Raw genomic sequence first — 23,138 nt, 5'->3', positions numbered from 1 at the left:
ACTGTGTGTGTATTAGAATGTGCATGTGTTTTAGACTGTGTCTAATAGACTGTGTATGTGTGTGTGTGTTTATTAGACTGTGTGTGTGTGCATTAGACTGTGTGTTTGTGAATTAGACTGTGTGTAATAGACTGTATGTGTGTGTAATAGACGGTGTGTGTGTGTATTAGTGTGTGTGTATGTATTAGTGTGTGTGTGTATTAGACTGTTTGTGTGAGTGTGTGTGTATTAAACTCTAGATCTGTGTGTGTGTATTAGACTATTCGTGTGTGTGTTTGTGTGTGTGTATAGGTCTGTGTGTGTGTATTAGACTGTGTGTGTATTAGACTGTGTGTGTGTTTTAGACTGTGTATTAGACTGTGTGTATGTGTATTAGTGTGTATTTGTGTGTGTGTTTATTAAACTGTGTGTGTGTGCATTAGACTGTGTGTTTGTGTATTAGACTGTGTGTAATAGACAGTATGTGTGTGTAATAGATGGTGTGTGTATGTATTAGTGTGTGTGTGTGTGTATTAGACTGTTTGTGTGAGTGTGTGTGTATTAGACTTTAGTTCTGTCTGTGTGTATTAGCCTATTGCTGTGTGTGTTTGCGTGTGCGTATAAGATTGTGTGAGTGTGTATTAGACTGTGTGTGTGTAATAGACTGTGTGTGTATAATAGACTTTGTGTGTGTGTAATAGACTGTGTGTGTGTAATAGACTGTGTGTGTGTATTAGGCTGTGTGTGTGTAATAGACTGTGTGTGTATTCGACTTTGTGTGTTAGTATTAACCTGTGTGTGTGTATTAGACTGTGTGTGTATGAGTATTAGACTGTGTGTGTATGTGTATTAGACAGTGTGTGTATGTGTATTAGACTGTGTGTGTGTGTAGTAGATTGTTTGTGTGTGTATTAGATTGTGTGTGTGTGTGTGTATTAGACTGTATGTGTGTGTGAATTATACTGTGTGTGTGTGTTAGACTGTTTGTGTGTGTATGTTAGACTGTGTGTGTGTATTAGACAGTTTGTGTGTGAATGTGTATTAGACAGATTGTGTGTGGGTATTAGACTGTGTGTGTATTAGACTATGTGTGTATTAGACTGTGTGTGTGTTAGACTGTGTGTGTGTGCGTGTGTGTTAGACTGTGTGTGTGTGAATTAGACTGTGTGTGTGTATTAGACTGTATGTGTGCAGATTAGACTGTGTGTGTGTATTAGACTGTTTGTGTGTGTGTGTATTAGACTGTTTGTGCGTGTATTTGACTGTGTGTGTGTGTTTGTATAAGACTGTTGGGGTGTGTGAGTGTATTAGACATTTGGTGTGTGTGAGTGTATTAGACTGTGTGTGTGTGTGTGTTTTAGACTGCGTGTGTGTTTTAGACAGTGTGTGTGTGCATTGGAATGTGAGTATGTATTAGACAGTTGGTGTGTGTGTGTGTGTGTGTCTGTATTTAACAGTTGGTGTATGTGTGTGTGTATTAGACTGTGAGTGTGTGTGTGTGTGTGTGTGTGTGTTTGTCTATTAGACTGTTCGTGTGTGTGTTAGATTGTGTGTATGTGCATAAGACAGTTTGTGTGTGTATGTGTATTAGACAGAAAGTGTGTGTGTATTAGACTGTGTGTGTATTAGACTGTGTGTGTATTAGACTGTGTGTGTATGTTAGAATGTGTGTGTGTGTTAGACTGTATGTGTGTATTAGACTGTGTATGTGTATTAGACTGTTTGTGTGTGCGCATTAGACTGTTTGTGTGTGTGTATTAGACTGTGTGTAGTAGACTGTATGTGTGTGTAATAGACTGTGTGTGTGTGTATTAGTGTGTGTGTATGTATTAGACTGTTTGTGTGAGTGTGTATGTATTAGACTGTAGATCTGTCTGTGTGTATTAAACTGTGTAGGTGTGTATTAGATTGTGTGTGTGTGTATTAGACTGTATGTGTGCAGATTAGACTGTGTGTGTGTATTAGACGTTTGTGTGTGTGTGTGTGTGTGTATTAGACTGTTTGTGTGTGTATTAGAAAGTGTGTGTGTGTTTGTATTAGACTGTTGGGGTGTGTGTGTGTGTTAGACTGATATGTGTGTGTGTATTAGACTCTCTGTGTGTGTGTGGGTGTGTGTTTTAGACTGCGTGTGTGTTTTAGACAGTGTGTGTGTGCATTGGAGTGTGAGTGTGTATTAGACAGTTGGTGTGTGTGTGTGTGTGTGTCTGTATTAGACAGTTGGTGTATGTGTTTGTGTGTATTAGACTGTGTGTGTATTAGAATGTGCATGTGTTTCAGACTGTGTCTAATAGACTGTGTATGTGTGTATTAGTGTGTGTGTGTGTGTTTATTAGACTGTGTGTGTGTGCATTAGACTGTGTGTTTGTGTATTAGACTGTGTGTAATAGACTGTATGTGTGTGTAATAGACGGTGTGTGTGTGTATTAGTGTGTGTGTATGTATTAGACTGTTTGTGTGAGTGTGTTTGTATTAGACTGTAGATCTGTCTGTGTGTATTAAACTGTGTATGTGTGTATTAGATTGTGTGTGTGTGTATTAGACTGTATGTGTGCAGATTAGACTGTGCGTGTGTATTAGACGTCTGTGTGTGTGTGTGTGTATTAGACTGTTTGTGTGTGTATTAGAAAGTGTGTGTGTGTTTGTATTAGACTGTTGGGGTGTGTGTGTGTGTTAGACTGGTATGTGTGTGTGTATTAGACTGTGTGTGTGTGTGTGTGTGTGTGTGTGTGTGTGTTTTAGACTGCGTGTGTGTTTTAGACAGTGCGTGTGTGCATTGGGGTGTGAGTGTGTATTAGACAGTTGGTGTGTGTGTGTGTGTCTGTATTAGACAGTTGGTGTATGTGTTTGTGTGTATTAGACTGTGTGTGTATTATAATGTGCATGTGTTTTAGACTGTGTCTAATAGACTGTGTATGTGTGTATTAGTGTGTGTGTGTGTGTGTTTATTAGACTGTGTGTGTGCATTAGACTGTGTGTTTGTGTATTAGACTGTGTGTAATAGACTGTATGTGTGTGTAATAGACAGTGTGTGCGTGTATTAGTGTGTGTGTGTATTAGACTGTGTGAGTGTGTGTGAATTAGACTTTAGTTCTGTCTGTGTGTATTAGCCTATTGCTGTGTGTGTTTGCGTGTGCATATAAGATTGTGTGTGTGTATTAGACTGTGTGAGTGTGTAATAGACTGTGTGTGTATAATAGACTGTGTGTGTGTAATAGACTGTGTGTGTGTAATAGACTGTGTGTGAGTATTAGTCTGTGTGTGTGTAATAGACTGTGTGTGTATTAGACTGTGTGTGTATGTGTATTAGACAGTGTGTGTATGTGTATTAGACTGTGTGTGTGTAGTAGATTGTTTGTGTGTGTATTAGATTGTGTGTGTGTGTATTAGACTGTATGTGTGTGTGAATTATACTGTGTGTGTGTTAGACTGTTTGTGTGTGTGTGTTAGACTGTGTGTGTGTATTAGACAGTTTGTGTGTGAATGTGTATTAGACAGATTGTGTGTGGGTATTAGACTGTGTGTGTATTAGACTGCCTGTGTGTTAGACTGTGTGTGTGTGTGTTAGACTGTGTGTGTGTGAATTAGACTGTGTGTGTATTAGACTGTGTGTGTGTGTATTAGACTGTGTGTGTGTATTAGGATGTATGTGTGCAGATTAGACTGTGTGTGTATTAGACTGTTTGTGTGTGTGTGTATTAGACTGTTTGTGCGTGTATTAGACTGTGTGTGTGTGTTTGTATAAGACTGTTGGGGTGTGTGTATGTATTAGACTTTTGGTGTGTGTGAGTGTATTAGACTGTATGTGTGTGTGTGCTTTAGACTGCATGTGTGTTTTAGACAGTGTGTGTGTGCATTGGAGTGTTAGTGTGTATTAGACAGTTGGTGTGTATGTGTGTGTGTCTGTATTTGACAGTTGGTGTATGTGTTTGTGTGTATTAGACTGTATGTGTGTTGGTATGTGTATGTGTTTTAGACTGTGTGTATTAGACTGTGTGTGTGTGTGTATTAGTGTGTGTGTGTGTTTATTAGACTGTGTGTGTGTGCATTAGACTGTGAGTTTGTGTTTTAGACTGTGTGTATTAGACTGTGCATTTGTGTGTATTAGACTGTGCATGTGTGTGTATTAGACTGTGCATGTGTGTGTGTGTTAGACTGTGTGTGTGTATTAGACAGTTTGTGTGTGAATGTGTTTTAGACAGATTGTGTGTGGGTATTAGACTGTGTGTGTATTAGACTGTGTGTGTATTAGACTGTATGTTTGTTAGACTGTGTGTGTGTGTGTTAGACTGTGTGTGTGTGAATTAGACTGTGTGTGTGAATTTGACTGTGTGTGTGAATTAGACTGTGTGTGTGAATTAGACTGTGTGTGTGAATTAGACTGTGTGTCTGTATTAGACTGTGTGTGTGTGTATTAGACTGTGTGTGTGTGTATTAGACTGTATGTGTGCAGATTAGACTGTGTGTGTGTATTAGACTGTTTGTGTGTGTGTGTATTAGACTGTTTGTGCGTGTATTAGACTGTGTGTGTGTGTTTGTATAAGACTGTTGGTGTGTGTGTGTGTATTAGACTTTTGGTGAGTGTGAGTGTATTAGACTGTGTGTGTGTGTGTGTGTGTTTTAGACAGCGTGTGTGTGCATTGGAGTGTGAGTGTGTATTAGACAGTTGGTGTGTGTGTGTGTCTGTATTTGACAGTTGGTGTATGTGTTTGTGTGTATTAGACTGTGTGTGTGTTGGAATGTGTATGTGTTTTAGACTGTGTGTATTAGACTGTGTGTGTGTGTGTGTATTAGTGTGTGTGTGTGTGTGTGTGTTTATTAGACTGTGTGTGTGTGCATTAGACTGTGAGTTTGTGTTTTAGACTATGTTTAATAGACTGTATGTGTGTATTAGTGTGTGTGTATGTAGTAGCGTGTGTGTGTGTGTGTATTAGACTGTAGATCTGTCTGTGTGAATTAGACAATTGCTGTGTGTGTTTGTGTGTTTAAAAGGCTGTGTGTGTATTAGACTGTGTGTGAGTGTATTAGACTGTGTGTGTGTATTAGACTGTGTGTGTATTAGACTGTGTGTGTATTAGACTGTGTGTGTATTAGACTGTTTGTGTGTGTGTAATAGACTGTGTGTGTGTATTAGACTGTATGTGTGAATTAGAATGTGTGTGTGTTTTAGACTGTGTGTATTAGACTGTGTGTGTGTATTAGTGTGTGTGTGTGTGTGTATATTAGACTGTGTGTTTGTGCATTAAACTGTGTGTGTGTATTAGACTGTGCATGTGTGAATTAATCTGTTTGTGTCTGTGTGTGTGTATTAGACTTTGTGTGTATTAGACTGTGCATGTGCGTGTGTTAGACAGTGCATGTGTGTGTATTAGACTGTGTGTGTGTGTGTGTGTATTAAACTGTTTGTGTGTGTGTGTATTAGACTGTTTGTGTGAGTGTGTGTGTATTAGACTTTAGATCTGTGTGTGTGTATTAGACTATTGCTGTGTGTGTTTGCGAGTGTGTATAAGACTCTGTGTGTGTAATAGACTGTGTGTTTGTAATAGACTGTGTGTGTGTAATAGACTGTGTGTGTAATAGACTGTGTGTGTGTATTAGGCTGTGTGTGTGTAATAGACTGTGTGTGTGTAATAGACTGTGTGTGTGTATTCGACTGTGTATGTGTGTATTAGCCTGTGTGTGTGTATTATACTGTGTGTTTATGTGTATTAGAATGCGTGTGTATGTGTATTAGACCGTGTGTGTGTGTGTGTGTGTACTAGACTGTTTGTGTGTATTAGACTGTATGTGTGTGTATTAGATTGTTTGTTTGTGTGTATTAGACTGTATGTGTGTGTATTAGACTGTGTGTGTGTGTGTTAGACTGTTCGTGTGTGTGTGTTAGATTGTGTGTATGTGTATAAGACAGTTTGTGTGTGTATGTGTATTAGACAGATTGTGTGTGTGTATTAGACTGTGCGCATATTCGACTGTGTGTGTATTAGACTGTGTGTGTATTAGACTGTGTGTGTGTTAGACTGTGTGTGTGTATTGGACTGTGTGTGTGTGTATTAGACTGTTTGTGTGTGTGTAATAGACTGTGTGTGTATTCGACTTTGTGTGTTAGTATTAACCTGTGTGTTAGTATTAGACGGTGTGTGTATGAGTATTAGACTGTGTGTATGTGTATTAGACAGTGTGTGTATGTGCATTAGACTGTGTGTGTGTGTAGTAGATTGTTTGTGTGTGTATTAGATTGTGTGTGTGTGTGTATTAGACTGTATGTGTGTGTGAATTATACTGTGTGTGTGTGTGTTAGACAGTTTGTGTGTGTGTTAGACTGTGTGTGTGTATTAGACAGTTTGTGTGTGAATGTGTATTAGACAGATTGTGTGTGGGTATTAGACTGTGTGTGTATTAGACTATGTGTGTATAGACTGTGTGTGTGTTAGACTGTGTGTGTGTGTGTGTGTGTGTGTTAGACTGTGTGTGTGAATTAGACTGTGTGTGTATTAGACTGTGTGTGTGTATTAGACTGTATGTGTGCAGATTAGACTGTGTGTGTGTATTAGACTGTTTGTGTGTGTGTGTTAGACTGTTTGTGTGTGTAGTAGAAAGTGTGTGTGTTTGTATTAGACTGTTGGGGTGTGTGTGTGTGTTAGACTGGTATGTGTGTGTGTATTAGACAGTGTGTGTGTGCATTGGAGTGTGAGTGTGTATTAGACAGTTGGTGTGTGTGTGTGTGTGTCTGTATTAGACAGTTGGTGTATATGTTTGTGTGTATTAGACTGTGTGTGTATTAGAATGTGCATGTGTTTTAGACTGTGTCTAATAGACTGTGTATGTGTGTATTAGTGTGTGTGTGTGTGTTTATTAGACTGTGTGTGTGCATTAGACTGTGTGTTTGTGTATTAGACTGTGTGTAATAGACTGTATGTGTGTGTAATTGATGGTGTGTGTGTGTATTAGTGTGTGTGTATGTATTAGTGTGTGTGTGTATTAGACTGTTTGTGTGAGTGTGTGTGTATTAAACTCTAGATCTGTGTGTGTGTATTAGACTATTCGTGTGTGTGTTTGTGTGTGTGTATAAGTCTGTGTGTGTGTATTAGACTGTGTGTGTATTAGACTGTGTGTGTGTTTTAGACTGTGTATTAGACTGTGTGTATGTGTATTAGTGTGTATTTGTGTGTGTGTTTATTAGACTGTGTGTGTGTGCATTAGACTGTGTGTTTGTGTATTAGACTGTGTGTAATAGACAGTATGTGTGTGTAATAGATGGTGTGCGTATGTATTAGTGTGTGTGTGTGTATTAGACTGTTTGTGTGATTGTGTGTGTATTAGACTTTAGTTCTGTCTGTGTGTATTAGCCTATTCCTGTGTGTGTTTGCGTGTGCGTAAAAGATTGTGTGTATGTGTATTAGACTGTGTGTGTGTAATAGACTGTGTGTGTATAATAGACTGTGTGTGTGTGTAATAGACTGTGTGTGTGTAATAGACTGTGTGTGTGTATTAGGCTGTGTGTGTGTAATAGACTGTGTGTGCATTCGACTTTGTGTGTTAGTATTAACCTGCTTGTGTGTATTAGACTGTGTGTGCATGAGTATTAGACTGTGTGTGTATGTGTATTAGACAGTGTGTGTATGTGTATTAGACTGTGTGTGTGTAGTAAATTGTTTGTGTGTGTATTAGATTGTGTGTGTGTGTATTAGACTGTATGTGTGTGTGAATTATACTGTGTGTGTGTGTTAGACTGTTTGTGAGTGTGTGTTAGACTGTGTGTGTGTGTTAGACAGTTTGTGTGTGAATGTGTATTAGACAGATTGTGTGTGGGTATTAGACTGTGTGTGTATTAGACTATGTGTGTATTAGACTGTGTGTGTGTTAGACTGTGTGTGTGTGTGTGTTAGACTGTGTGTGTGTGAATTAGACTGTGTGTGTATTAGACTGTTTGTGTGTGTGTGTGTGTATTAGACTGTGTGTGTGTATTAGACTGTATGTGTGCAGATTAGACTGTGTGTGTGTATTAGACTGTTTGTGTGTGTGTGTATTAGACTGTTTGTGCGTGTATTAGACTGTGTGTGTTTGTTTGTATAAGACTGTTGGGGTGTGTGAGTGTATTAGACTTTTGGTGTGTGTGAGTGTATTAGACTGTGTGTGTGTGTGTTTTAGACAGTGTGTGTGTGCATTGGAGTGTGAGTGTGTATTAGACAGTTGGTGTGTGTGTGTGTGTGTGTCTGTATTAGACAGTTGGTGTATGTGTGTGTGTATTAGACTGTTCGTGTGTGTGTGTTAGATTGTGTGTATGTGTATAAGACAGTTTGTGTGTGTATGTGTATTAGACAGAAAGTGTGAGTGTATTAGACTGTGTGTGTATTAGACTGTGTGTGTATTAGACTGTGTGTGTATGTTAGAATGTGTGTGTGTATTAGACTGTGTGTGTGTATTAGACTGTGTGTGTGTATTAGAGTGTTTGTGTGTGCGCATTAGACTGTGTGTGTGCATTAGACTGTTTGTGTGTGTGTATTAGACTGTGCGTAGTAGACTGTATGTTTGTGTAATAGACTGTGTGTGTGTGTATTAGTGTGTGTGTATGTATTAGACTCTTTGTGTGAGTGTGTATGTATTAGACTGTAGATCTGTCTGTGTGTATTAAACAGTGTATGTGTGTATTAGATTGTGTGTGTGTATTAGACTGTATGTGTGCAGATTAGACTGTGTGTGTGTATTTGACTGTTTGTGTGTGTGTGTGTGTGTATTAGACTGTTTGTGTGTGTATTAGAAAGTGTGTGTGTGTTTGTATTAGACTGTTGGGGTGTGTGTGTGTGTTTTAGACTGCGTGTGTGTTTTAGACAGTGTGTGTGTGCATTGGAGTGTGAGTGTGTATTAGACAGTTGGTGTGTGTGTGTGTGTCTGTATTAGACAGTTGGTGTATGTGTTTGTGTGTATTAGACTGTGTGTGTGTATTAGAATGTGCATGTGTGTGTGTTTATTAGACTGTGTGTGTGTGCATTAGACTGTGTGTTTGTGTATTAGACTGTGTGTAATAGACTGTATGTGTGTGTAATAGACGGTGTGTGTGTGTGTATTAGTGTGTGTGTATGTATTAGTGTGTGTGTGTATTAGACTGTTTGTGTGAGTGTGTGTGTGTTAAACTCTAGATCTGTGTGTGTGTATTAGACTATTCGTGTGTGTATAAGTCTGTGTGTGTGTATTTGACTGTGTGTGTATTAGACTGTGTGTGTGTTTTAGAATGTTTTTGTGTGTTTGTGTGTGTGTGTACTAGACAGTTGGTGTATGTGTTTGTGTTTGTATTTGACTGCGTGTGTATTAGACTGTGTGTTTGTATTTGACTGTGTGTGTGTTTTAGACTGTGTGTGTGTTAGACTGTGTGTGTGTATTAGACTGTGTGTGTGTATTAGACTGTTTTTGTGCGCGCATTAGACTGTTTGTGTGTGTGTGTATTAGACTGTTTGTGTGTGTATGTGTATTAGACTGTGTGTGTGTATTAGTCTGTTTGTGTGTGTGCATTAGACTGTTTGTGTGTGTGTATTAGACTGTGTGTAATAGACTGTATGTGTGTGTAATAGACGGTGTGTGTGTGTGTGTATTAACGTGTGTGTATGTATTAGTGTGTGTGTTTGTATTAGACTGTTTGTGTGAGTGTCTATGTATTAGACTGTAGATCTGCGTTTGTGTATTAGACTATTCGTGTGTGTGTTTGTGTGTGTGTGTATAAGACTGTTTGTTTATTAGACTGTGTGTGTGTATTAGACTGTGTGTGTGTCTATTGGACAGTGTGTGTGTGTGTATTGGACAGCGTGTGTATTGGACTGTGTGTGTATTAGACTGTGTGTGTGTAATAGTCTGTGTGTGTGTGTATTAGACTGTGTGTGTATTAGGCTGTGTGTGTGTATAAGGCTTTGTGTGTTTATTTGACTGTGTGTGTGTGTATTAGACTGTGTGTGTGTGTATTAGACTTTTTGTGTGTGTATTAGACTTTTTGCGTGTGTATTAGTCTGTGTGTGTGTGTATTAGATTGTGTGTTTGTGTGTATTAGACTGTATGTCTGTGTATTAGACTGTGTATGTGTGTGTGTATTAGACTGTGTGTATGTTTGTGTTAGACTGTGTGTATGTGTTAGACTATGTGTGCGTGTGTGTGTGTTAGACTGATTGTGTGATAAACTGTGTGTGTGTGTATTAGACAGTTTGTGTGTGTGTATGTGTATTAGACTGTGTGTGTGTGTGTGTATAAGACTGTGTGTATGTTTGTGTTAGACTGTGTGTATGTGTTAGACTATGTGTGCGTGTGTGTTTGTTAGGCTGATTGTGTGTTAGACTGTTTGTGTGTATTAGAAAGTTTGTGTGTGTATGTGTATTAGATAGTTTGTGTGTGTATATTAGGCAGTTTGTGTGTGTGTATTAGAATGTGTGTGTATTAGACTGTGTGTGTATTAGACTGTGCATGTGTGTGTATTAGACTGTGCATGTGTGTGTATTAGACTGTGTGTGTGAGTGTGTGTGTATTAGACTGTAGATCTGTGTGTGTGTATTAGACTATTGCTGTGTGTGTTTGCGTGTGTGTATAAGACTGTGTGTGTATGTTAGACTGTGTGTGTATTAGACTGTGTGTGTGTAATAGACTGTGTGTGGGTGTAATAGACTGTTTGTGTGTAATAGATTGTGTGTTTGTAATAGACTGTGTGTGTGTAATAGACTGTGTGTGTGCATTAGGTTGTGTGTGTGTATTAGACTGTGTGTGTGTATTAGCCTGTGTGTGTGTGAATTAGACTGTGTCTGTGTATTAGACTGTGTGTGTGTGTATTAGACAGTGTGTGTGTGTATAAGATAGTTTGTGTGTGTATTAGACTGTATGTGTGTGTATTAGATTGTGTGTGTTTGTATTAGACAGTGTGTGTGTGTTTGTGTGTTAGACTGTGTGTGTGTGTATTAGACAGTTTGTGTGTGTATGTGTATTAGACAGATTGTGTGTGGGTATTAGACTGTGTGTGTATTAGACTTTGTGTGTATTAGACTGTATGTGTGATAGAGTGTGTGTGTGTTAGACTGTTTGTGTGTGTTAGACTGTATGTGTGTGTTAGACTGTGTGTGTGTGTATTAGACTGTGTGTGTGTATTAGACTTTGTGTGTATTAGACTGTATGTGTGTGTATTAGATTGTGTATGTGTGTTAGACTGTATGTGTGTGTATTATACTGTGTATATGTGTATTAGACAGATTGTGTGTGTGTATTAGACTGTGTGTGTATTAGACTGTAGGTGTATTAGACTGTGTGTGTGTGTGTGTCAGACTGTGTGTGTGTGTGTTAGACTGTGTGTGTGTATTAGACTGTAGGTGTATTAGTCTGTGTGTGTGTTAGACTGTGTGTGTATTAGACTGTGTGTGTGTATTAGACTGTGTGTGTGTTTATTAGACTGTGTGTGTGTATTAGATTGTACGTGCAGATTAGACTGTGTGTGTGTATTAGACTGTCTGTGTGTGTGTGTATTAGACAGTTTGTGTGTGTATTAGAATGTGTGTGTGTTTGTATTAGACTGTTGTGATGTGTGTGCATTAGACTATTGGTGTGTGTGTGTGTATTAGACTGTTGGTGTGTGTGTGTGTATTAGACTGTGTGTGTGTGTGTGTGTATTAGACTGTTTGTGTGTGTATTAGACTGCGTGTGTGTGTTTGTATAAGACTGTTGGGGTGTGTGTGTGTATTGGACTTTTGGTGTGTGTGAGTGTATTAGACTGTGTGTGTGTGTGTTTTAGACTGCGTGTTTGTTTTAGACAGTGTGTGTGTGTATTGGAGTGTGAGTGTGTATTAGACAGTTGGTGTGTGTGTGTGTGTGTCTGTATTAGACAGTTGGTGTATGTGTTTGTGTGTATTAGACTGTGTGTGTGTTGGAATGTGTATGTGTTTTAGACTGTGTGTATTAGACTGTGTGTGTGTGTGTGTGTGCATTGGAGTGTGAGTGTCTATTAGACAGTTAGTGTGTGTGTTGTGTGTATTAAACAGTTGGTGTATGTGTTTGTGTGTATTAGACTGTGAGTGTGTATTAGACTGTGTATGTGTTTTAGACTGTGTATTAGACTGTGTGTATGTGTATTAGTGTGTATTTCTGTGTGTGTTTATTAGACTGTGTATGTGTGCATTAGACTGTGTGTTTGTGTATTAGACTGTGTGTAATAGACTGTATGTGTGTGTAATAGATGGTGTGTGTATGTATTAGTGTGTCTGTGTGTATTAGACTGTTTGTGTGAGTGTGTGTTTTAGACTTTAGTTCTGTCTGTGTGTATTAGACTATTACTGTGTGTGTGTGTGTGTGTGTGTGTGTGTATTAGACTGTATGTGTGCAGATTAAACTGTGTGTGTGTATTAGACTGTTTGTGTGTGTTTGTGTATTAGACTGTTTGTGCATGTATTAGACTGTGTGTGTGTGTTTGTATAAGACTGTTGGGGTGTGTGTGTGTATTGGACTTTTGGTGTGTGTGATGTGTGTACATTAGACTATTGGTGTGTGTGTGTGTATTAGACTGTTGGTGTGTGTGTGTGTATTAGACTGTGTGTGTGTGTTTTAGACTGCGTGTGTGTTTTAGACAGTGTGTGTGTGCATTGGAGTGTGAGTGTCTATTAGACAGTTAGTGTGTGTGCTGTGTGTATTAAACAGTTGGTGTATGTGTTTGTGTGTATTAGACTGTGAGTGGGTATTAGACTGTGTATGTGTTAGAGACTGTGTATTAGACTGTGTGTATGTGTATTAGTGTGTATTTCTGTGTGTGTTTATTAGACTGTGTGTGTGTGCTTTAGACTGTGTGTTTGTGTATTAGACTGTGTGTAATAGACTGTATGTGTGTGTAATAGATGGTGTGTGTATGTATTAGTGTGTCTGTGTGTATTAGACTGTTTGTGTGAGTGTGTGTTTTAGACTTTAGTTCTGTCTGTGTGTATTAGACTATTACTGTGTGTGTGTGTATTAGACTGTATGTGTGCAGATTAAACTGTGTGTGTGTATTAGACTGTTTGTGTGTGTGTGTGTATTAGACTGTTTGTGTGTGTATTAGACTGTGTGTGTGTGTTTGTGTAAGACTGTTGGGGTGTGTGTGTGTATTGGACTTTTGGTGTGTGTGAGTGTATTAGACTGTGTGTGTCTGTGTTTTAGACTGCGTGTTTGTTTTAGACAGTGTGTGTGTGTATTGGAGTGTGAGTGTGTATTAGACAGTTGGTGTGTGTGTGTGTGTGTCTGTATTAGACAGTTGGTGTATGTGTTTGTGTGTATTAGACTGTGTGTGTGTTGGAATGTGTATGTGTTTTAGACTGTGTGTATTAGACTGTGTGTGTGTGTGTGTGTATTAGTGTGTGTGTGTGTGTGTTTATTAGACTGTGTGTGCGTGCATTAGACTGTGAGTTTGTGTTTTAGACTGTGTGTAATAGACTGTATGTGTGTGTATTAGTGTGTGTGTGTGTATTAGACTGTTTGTGTGAGTGTGTGTGTATTAGACTGTAGATCTGTCTGTGTGAATTAGATTATTGCTGTGTGTGTTTGTGTGTGTGTATAAGGCTGTGTGTGTATTAGACTGTGTGTGAGTGTATTAGACTGTGTGTGTGTCTATTGGACAGAGTGTGTGTGTATTGGACAGCATGTGTATTAGACTGTGTGTGCATTAGACTGTTTGTGTGTGTGTAATAGACTGTGTGTGTGTATTAGACTGTATGTGTGAATTAGACTGTGTGTGTGTTTTAGACTGTGTGTATTAGACTGTGTGTGTGTTAGTGTGTGTGTGTGTGTGTGTATTAGACTGTGTGTAATAGACTGTATGTGTGTGCAATAGACGGTGTGTGTGTGTATTGGAGTGTGTGTGTGTATTAGTGTGTGTGTGTGTATTAGACTGTTTGTGTGAGTGTATGTGTATTAGACTGTAGATCTGTGTGTGTGTATTAGATTATTCGTGTGTCTGTTTGTGTGTGCGTATAAGACTGTTTTTGTGTATAAGACTGTGTCTGTGTATTACACTGTGTGTGTATTAGACTGTGATTGTGTTTATTAGACTTTGTGTGTGTGTATTAGACTGTGTGTTTATTTTAGACAGCGTGTGTGTATTGGACAGCGTGTGTATTATACTGTGTGTGTATTAGACTGTGTGTGTGTGTTTGTAATAGGATGTGTGTGTGTATTAGGCTGTGTGTGTGTATGAGACTGTGTGTGTGTATTAGACTGTGTGTGTGTATTAGCCTGTGTGTGTGTGTATTAGTCTGTTTGTGTGTGTGTGTATTAGACTGTGTGTAATAGAATGTATGTGTGTGTAATAGACGGTGTGTGTGAGTGTATTAGAGTGGGTGTGTATGTATTAGTGTGTGTGTGTATTAGTCTGTTGGTGTGTGTGTGTATTAGACTCTTTGTGTTTGTGTGTTTGTATTAGACTTTTTGTGTGAGTGTGTGTGTATTAGACTGTTGGTGTGTGTGTGTGTGTATTAGGCTATTGGTGTGTGTGTGTGTGTATAAGAATGTTGGTGTGTGTGTATTGGACTGTTTGCATATGTGGGTTTATTAGACTGCTTGTGTGTGTGTTTTTATTCGACTGTTTGTGGGTGTGCTTCTTCGACTGTTTGTGAGTGTATTCGACTGTGTGTGTGTATTTGACTGTTTGCGTGTGTGTGTTAGACTGTGTGAGGGTGAGTGTGTGTTAGACTGTATGTGTGTGTGTGTTAGACTGTATGTATGTGTGTGTGTTAGACTGTATGTGTGTGTGTGTCAAACTGTGTGTGTTAAACTGTGTGTGTGTGTTAAACTGTGTGTGCATGTGTTAGACTGTGTGTGTTAGACTCTGTGTGTCTATATGTGTTTGTTAGACTGTGTTTGTGTTAGACTGTGTGTGTGTTAGACTGTGTGTGTGTTAGACAGTGTGTGTGTGTTATACTGTGTGTGTGTATTAGACTGTGTGTGTGTGTGTGTGTATTAGATTGTTTGTGTGTGTGCATTAGAGTGTTTGTGTTTGTGTGTATTAGACTGTGTGTGTGTATGCGTATTAGACTGTTTGTGTGTGTGTATGTGTATTAGACTGTTTGTGTGTGTGTATTAGTCTGTTTGTGTGTGTGTATTAGTCTGTTTGTGTGTGTGTATTAGTCTGTTTGTGTGTTTGTGTATTAGACTGTTTGTGTGTGTGTATTAGACTGTGTGTAATAGACTGTATGTGTGTGTAATAGACGGTGTGTATGTGTGTGTGTGTATTAGAACGTGCTTGTATATATTAGTGTGTGTATGTGTATTAGACTGTTGGTGTGTGTGTGTGTTAGACTGTTGGTGTGTGTGCATTAGACTGTTTGTTTTTGTGTGTATTAGACTGTTTGTCTGTGTGTATGCGTATTAGACTGTTTGTGTGTCTGTATGTGTATTAGACTCTTTGTGTGTGTGTATGTGTATTAGACTGTTTGTGTGTGTGTATTAGACTGTGTGTGTGTATTAGACTGTGTGTAATAGACTGTATGTGTGTAATAGACGGTGTGTGTGTGTATTAGAGTGTGCGTGTATGTATTAGTGTGTGTATTGTATTAGACTGTTGGTGTGTGTGTGTATTAGACTGTTGGTGCGTGTGTGCATTAGACAGTTTGTTTGTGTGTGTATTAGACTGTGTGTATGTGTGTGTGTGTATTAGAGTGTGTTTGTGTATTAGACTGTGTGTGTGTATTAGAGTGTGTGTGTGTATTAGGGTGTGTGTGTGTGTATTAGGGTGTGTGTGTGTGTATTAGATTGTGTGTGAGTGTGTATTAGACTGTGTGTGTGTGTGTATTAGACGGTGTGTGTGTGTGTGTGCGTAGTAGACTGTGTGTCTATTAGACCGTATGTGTTTGTGTATTAGACTGCTTGTGTCCGTGTGTGTGCATTAGAATGTTTGTGTGCATGAGTGTGTATTAGACTGGGTGTGTTTGTGTGTGTATTAGACTGTGTGTGTGTGTATTAGACTGTTTGTGTGTTTGTTTGTGTGTGTATTAGACTGTTTGTGTTTATGTGTGTGTATTAGACTTTTTGTGTGAGTGTGTGTTTATTAGACTGTGTGAGTGTGTGTGTATTAGACTGTTGGTGTGTCTGTGTGTGTATTAGGCTATTGGTGTGTGTGTGTATGAGAATGTTGGTGTGTGTGTATGAGAATGTTGGTGTGTGTGTGTGTATTAGACTGTTTGCGTGTGTGGGTTTATTAGACTGCTTGTGTGTGTGTGCTTATTCGACTGTTTGTGGGTGTGCTTATTCGACTGTTTGTTTGTGAGTGTATTCGACTGTTTGCGTGTATTTGGCTGTTTGTGTGTGTGTGTGTGTGTAAGACTGTGTGAGGGTGAGTGTGTGTTAGACTGTATGTGTGTGTGTGTTAGACTGTATGTGTGTGTGTTAGACTGTATGTGTGTGTGTGTGTCAAACTGTGTGCGTGTTAAACTGTGTGTGTGTGTTAGACTGTGTGTGTTAGACTCTATGTGTGTGTGTGTTAGACTGTGTGTGTGTGTTAGATTGTGTAGTGTGTGTGTTATACGGTGTGTGTTATACAGTGTGTGTGTGTTAGATTGTGTGTGTGTGTGTTAGACTCCGTGTGTATTAGTCTGCGTGTGTGTGTGCATTAGATTGTGTGTGTATGTGTGTATTAGACTGTTTGTGTGTGTGTATTAGACTGTTGGTGTGTGTATGTGTGTATGCATTAGGCTATTGGTGTGTGTGTGTGTGTGTGTGTGTGTGTGTGTGTATGAGAATGGTGTGTGTGTGTGTGTGTATTAGACTGTTTGCATGTGTGGGTTTATTAGACAGCTTGTGTGTGCATGTTTATTCGACTGTTTGTGGGTGTGCTTATTCGACTGATTGTGTGTGTGTATTTGACTGTTTGTGTGTGTGTGTGTGTTAGACTGTGTGAGGGTGTGTGTGTGTAGGACTCTATGTGTGTGTTAGACTGTATGTGTTTGTGTGTCAAACTGTCTGTGTCAAACTGTGTGTGTGTGTTAAACTGTGTGTGCGTGTGTTAGACTGTGTGTGTTAGACTCTGTGTGTATGTGTGTGTGTTAGACTGTGTGTGTGTGTTAGACTGTTTGTGAGAGTGTGTGTGTATTAGACTGTGTGTGTGTATTAGACTATTTGTGTGCATGTGTGCGTGTATTAAACTCTTTGTGTTTGTATTAGACTTTTTGTGTGAGTGTGTGTGTATTAGACTATTTGTGTGAGTGTGTGTGTATTAGACTGTTGGTGTGCGTGTGTGTATTAGACTGTTGATGTGTGTGTGTGAATTAGGCTATTGGTGTGTGTGTGTGTGTATGAGAATGTTTGTGTGTGTGTGTGTATTAGACTGTTTGCGTGTGTGGGTTTATTAGACTGCTTGTGTGTGTGTTTTTATTCGACTGTTTGTGGGTGTGCTTCTTCGACTGTTTGTGTGTGAGTATATTCGACTGTTTGTGTGTGTGTATTTGACTGTTTGTGTGTGTGTGTTAGACTGTATGAGGGTGAGTGTGTGTTAGACTGTATGTGTGTGTGTTAGACTGTATGTGTGAGTGTGTCAAACTGTGTGTGTTTAACTGTGTGTGTTTTTGTTAAACTCTGTGTGCGTGTGTTAGACTGTTTGTGTTAGACTCTGTGTGTGTATGTGTGTTTGTTAGACTGTGTTTGTGTTAGACTGTGTGTGTGTTAGACTGTGTGTGTGTTAGACTGTGTGTGTGTTAGACTGTGTGTGTGTTAGTCTGTTTGTGAGAGTGTGTGTATTAGACTGTGTGTGTGTGTATTAGACTATTTGTGTGCGTGTGTGTGTGTGTATTAGACTCTGAGTTTGTGTGTTTGTATTAGACTGTTTGTGTGAGTGTGTGTGTATTAAACTGTTGGTGTGTGTGTGTGTGTATTAGGCTATTGGTGTGTGTGTGTGTATGAGAATGTTGGTGTGTGTGTGTGTGTGTGTATTAGACTGTTTGCGTGTGTGGGTTTATTCGACTGTTTGTGGGTGTGCTTATTCGACTGTTTGTGTGTGAGTGTATTCGACTGTTTGTGTGTGTGAATTTGACTGTTTGTGTGTGTGTTAGACTGTGTGAGGGTGAGTGTGCGTTAGACTGTATGTGTGTGTGTTAGACTGTATGTGTGTGTGTGTGAAACTGTGTGTGTTAAACTGTGTGTGTTAAACTGTGTGAGCGTGTGTTAGACTGTGTGTGTTAGACTTTGTGTGTGTATATGTGTGTGTGTGTTAGACTGTGTGTGTGTTAGACTGTGTGTTAGACTGTGTGTGTGTTAGACTGTGTGTTAGATTGTGTAGTGTGTGTGTGTTAGACTCTGTGTGTGTGTGTGTGTTAGACTCTGTGTGTGTGTGTGTTATACTGTGTGTGTATGTGTTAGACTGTGTGTGTGTGTATGTGTTAGACTGTGTGTGTGTGTATGTGTTAGACTGTGTGTGTGTGTATGTGTTAAACTGTGTGGGTTAAACTGTGTGTGCGTGTGTTAGACTGTGTGTGTTAGACTTTGTGTGTGTATATGTGTGTATGTGTTAGACTGTGTGTGTGTTAGACTGTGTGTGTTAGACTGTGTGTGTGTTAGACTGTGTGTGTTAGATTGTGTAGTGTGTGTGTGTTAGACTCTGTGTGTGTGTGTGTGTGTGTGTTAGACTGTGTGTGTGTGTGTTAGACTGTGTGTGTATGTGTTAGACTGTGTGTGTGTGTATGTGTTAGACTGTGTGTGTGTGTATGTGTTAGACTATGTGTGTGTGAGAGTGTTAGACTGTGTGTATGTGTGTTCGACTGTGTGTGTGTGTGTGTTAGACTGTGTGTGTTAGATTGTGTAGTGTGTGCGTGTTAGACTCTGTGTGTGTGTGTGTGTGTGTGTGTTAGACTGTGTGTGTGTGTGTGTTAGACTGTGTGTGTATGTGTTAGACTGTGTGTGTGTGTATGTGTTAGACTGTGTGTGTGTGTATGTGTTAGACTATGTGTGTGTGAGAGTGTTAGACTGTGTGTATGTGTATTCGACTGTGTGTGTGTATGTGTTAGACTGTGTGTGTGTTAGACTCTGCGTGTGTGTTAGACTGTGTGTGTATGTGTTAGACTGTATGTATGTGTGTTAGACTGTGTGTGTGTGTGTGAGTGTTAGACTGTGTGTATGTGTGTTAGACTGTGTGTGTGTGTGTGTGTTAGACTGTGTGTATGTGTTAGACTATGTGTGCGTGTGTGTGTGTTAGACTGCTTGTGTGTTAGACTGTGTGTGTGTATTAGACAGTTTGTGTGTATGTGTATTAGACAGTGTGTGTGTATGTGTATTAGACAGTTTGTGTGTGTGTATTAGACTGTGTGTGTAGTAGACTGTGTGTGTGTTAGACTGTGTTTGTGTGTTAGACTCTGTGTGTATTAGACTGTGTGTGTGTGTATTTGACTGTTTCGGTGTGTATGTGTATTAGACAGTTTGTGTGTGTGTATGTGTATTAGACTGTTTGTGTGTGTGTATTAGTCTGTTTGTGTGTGTGTGTATTAGACTGTTTGTCTGTGTGTATTAGACTGTGTGTAATAGACTGTATGTGTGTGTAATAGACGGTGTGTGTGTGTGTATTAGAGTGTGCGTGTATGTATTAGTGTGTGTGTGTGTATTAGTCTGTTGGTGTGTGTGTGTATGTGCATTAGACAGTTTGTGTGTGTGTGTATTAGACTGTGTGTGTGTATTAGAGTGTGTGTGTATTAGAGTGTGTGTGTGTGTATTAGACTGAGTTTGTGTGTATTAGAGTGTGTGTGTGTGTGTGTATTACAGTGTGTGTGTGTATTAGACGGTGTGTGTGTGTATTAGACTGTGTGTGTATTAGACTGTATGTGTTTGTGTATTAGACTGTTTGTGTGCGTGTGTGTGCATTAGACTGTTTGTGTGCATGTGTGGTTATTAGACTGTGTGTGTTTGTGTGTGTGTTAGACTGTGTGTGTGTATTAGACTATTTGTGTGTGTGTGTGTGTGTATTAGACTCTTTGTGTGTGTGTGTTTGTATGAGACTTTTTGTGTGAGTGTGTGTGTATTAGACTGTTTGTGTGTGTGTGTGTGTGTATTAGACTGTTGGTGTGTGTGTGAGTGTGTATTAGGCTATTGGTGTGTGTGTGTATGGGAATGTTGGTGTGTGTGTGTGTGTATTAGACTGTTTGCATGTGTGGGTTTATTAGACTGCTTGTGTGTGCGTGTTTATTCGACTGTTTGTGGGTGTGCTTATTCGACTGATTGTGTGAGAGTGTATTCGACTGTTTGTGTGTGTGTATTTGACTGTTTGTGTGTGTGTGTTAGACTGTGTGAGGGTGAGTGTGTGTTAGACTCTATGTGTGTGTGTTAGACTGTATGTGTGTGTGTGTCAAACTGTGTGTGTTAAAATGTGTGTGTGTTAAACTCTGTGTGCGTGTGTTAGACTGTGTGTGTTAGACTCTGTGTGTGTGTATGTGTGTGTTAGACTGTGTGAGGGTGTGTGTGTGTAGGACTCTATGTGTGTGTTAGACTGTATATGTTTGTGTGTCAAACTGTCTGTGTCAAACTGTGTGTGTGTGTTAAACTGTGTGTGCGTGTGTTAGACTGTGTGTGTTAGACTCTGTGTGTATGTGTGTGTGTTAGACTGTGTGTGTGTGTTAGACTGTTTGTGAGAGTGTGTGTGTATTAGACTGTGTGTGTGTATTAGACTATTTGTGTGCATGTGTGCGTGTATTAAACTCTTTGTGTTTGTATTAGACTTTTTGTGTGAGTGTGTGTGTATTAGACTATTTGTGTGAGTGTGTGTGTATTAGACTGTTGGTGTGCGTGTGTGTATTAGACTGTTGATGTGTGTGTGTGAATTAGGCTATTGGTGTGTGTGTGTGTGTATGAGAATGTTTGTGTGTGTGTGTGTATTAGACTGTTTGCGTGTGTGGGTTTATTAGACTGCTTGTGTGTGTGTTTTTATTCGACTGTTTGTGGGTGTGCTTCTTCGACTGTTTGTGTGTGAGTATATTCGACTGTTTGTGTGTGTGTATTTGACTGTTTGTGTGTGTGTGTTAGACTGTATGAGGGTGAGTGTGTGTTAGACTGTATGTGTGTGTGTTAGACTGTATGTGTGAGTGTGTCAAACTGTGTGTGTTTAACTGTGTGTGTTTTTGTTAAACTCTGTGTGCGTGTGTTAGACTGTTTGTGTTAGACTCTGTGTGTGTATGTGTGTTTGTTAGACTGTGTTTGTGTTAGACTGTGTGTGTGTTAGACTGTGTGTGTGTTAGACTGTGTGTGTGTTAGACTGTGTGTGTGTTAGTCTGTTTGTGAGAGTGTGTGTATTAGACTGTGTGTGTGTGTATTAGACTATTTGTGTGCGTGTGTGTGTGTGTATTAGACTCTGAGTTTGTGTGTTTGTATTAGACTGTTTGTGTGAGTGTGTGTGTATTAGACTGTTGGTGTGTGTGTGTGTGTATTAGGCTATTGGTGTGTGTGTGTGTATGAGAATGTTGGTGTGTGTGTGTGTGTGTGTATTAGACTGTTTGCGTGTGTGGGTTTATTCGACTGTTTGTGGGTGTGCTTATTCGACTGTTTGTGTGTGAGTGTATTCGACTGTTTGTGTGTGTGAATTTGACTGTTTGTGTGTGTGTTAGACTGTGTGAGGGTGAGTGTGCGTTAGACTGTATGTGTGTGTGTTAGACTGTATGTGTGTGTGTGTGAAACTGTGTGTGTTAAACTGTGTGTGTTAAACTGTGTGAGCGTGTGTTAGACTGTGTGTGTTAGACTTTGTGTGTGTATATGTGTGTGTGTGTTAGACTGTGTGTGTGTTAGACTGTGTGTTAGACTGTGTGTGTGTTAGACTGTGTGTTAGATTGTGTAGTGTGTGTGTGTTAGACTCTGTGTGTGTGTGTGTGTTAGACTCTGTGTGTGTGTGTTATACTGTGTGTGTATGTGTTAGACTGTGTGTGTGTGTATGTGTTAGACTGTGTGTGTGTGTATGTGTTAGACTGTGTGTGTGTGTATGTGTTAAACTGCGTGGGTTAAACTGTGTGTGCGTGTGTTAGACTGTGTGTGTTAGACTTTGTGTGTGTATATGTGTGTATGTGTTAGACTGTGTGTGTGTTAGACTGTGTGTGTTAGACTGTGTGTGTGTTAGACTGTGTGTGTTAGATTGTGTAGTGTGTGTGTGTTAGACTCTGTGTGTGTGTGTGTGTGTGTGTTAGACTGTGTGTGTGTGTGTTAGACTGTGTGTGTATGTGTTAGACTGTGTGTGTGTGTATGTGTTAGACTGTGTGTGTGTGTATGTGTTAGACTATGTGTGTGTGAGAGTGTTAGACTGTGTGTATGTGTGTTCGACTGTGTGTGTGTGTGTGTTAGACTGTGTGTGTTAGATTGTGTAGTGTGTGCGTGTTAGACTCTGTGTGTGTGTGTGTGTGTGTGTGTTAGACTGTGTGTGTGTGTGTGTTAGACTGTGTGTGTATGTGTTAGACTGTGTGTGTGTGTATGTGTTAGACTGTGTGTGTGTGTATGTGTTAGACTATGTGTGTGTGAGAGTGTTAGACTGTGTGTATGTGTATTCGACTGTGTGTGTGTATGTGTTAGACTGTGTGTGTGTTAGACTCTGCGTGTGTGTTAGACTGTGTGTGTATGTGTTAGACTGTATGTATGTGTGTTAGACTGTGTGTGTGTGTGTGAGTGTTAGACTGTGTGTATGTGTGTTAGACTGTGTGTGTGTGTGTGTGTGTGTTAGACTGTGTGTATGTGTTAGACTATGTGTGCGTGTGTGTGTGTTAGACTGCTTGTGTGTTAGACTGTGTGTGTGTATTAGACAGTTTGTGTGTATGTGTATTAGACAGTGTGTGTGTATGTGTATTAGACAGTTTGTGTGTGTGTATTAGACTGTGTGTGTAGTAGACTGTGTGTGTGTTAGACTGTGTTTGTGTGTTAGACTCTGTGTGTATTAGACTGTGTGTGTGTGTATTTGACTGTTTCGGTGTGTATGTGTATTAGACAGTTTGTGTGTGTGTATGTGTATTAGACTGTTTGTGTGTGTGTATTAGTCTGTTTGTGTGTGTGTGTATTAGACTGTTTGTCTGTGTGTATTAGACTGTGTGTAATAGACTGTATGTGTGTGTAATAGACGGTGTGTGTGTGTGTATTAGAGTGTGCGTGTATGTATTAGTGTGTGTGTGTGTATTAGTCTGTTGGTGTGTGTGTGTATGTGCATTAGACAGTTTGTGTGTGTGTGTATTAGACTGTGTGTG

Source organism: Carcharodon carcharias (genome assembly GCF_017639515.1).
Source record: "Carcharodon carcharias isolate sCarCar2 chromosome 33 unlocalized genomic scaffold, sCarCar2.pri SUPER_33_unloc_2, whole genome shotgun sequence".
NCBI classification, from domain to species: Eukaryota; Metazoa; Chordata; class Chondrichthyes; order Lamniformes; family Lamnidae; genus Carcharodon; species Carcharodon carcharias.
Note: the sequence above shows the minus strand (reverse complement) of the source record.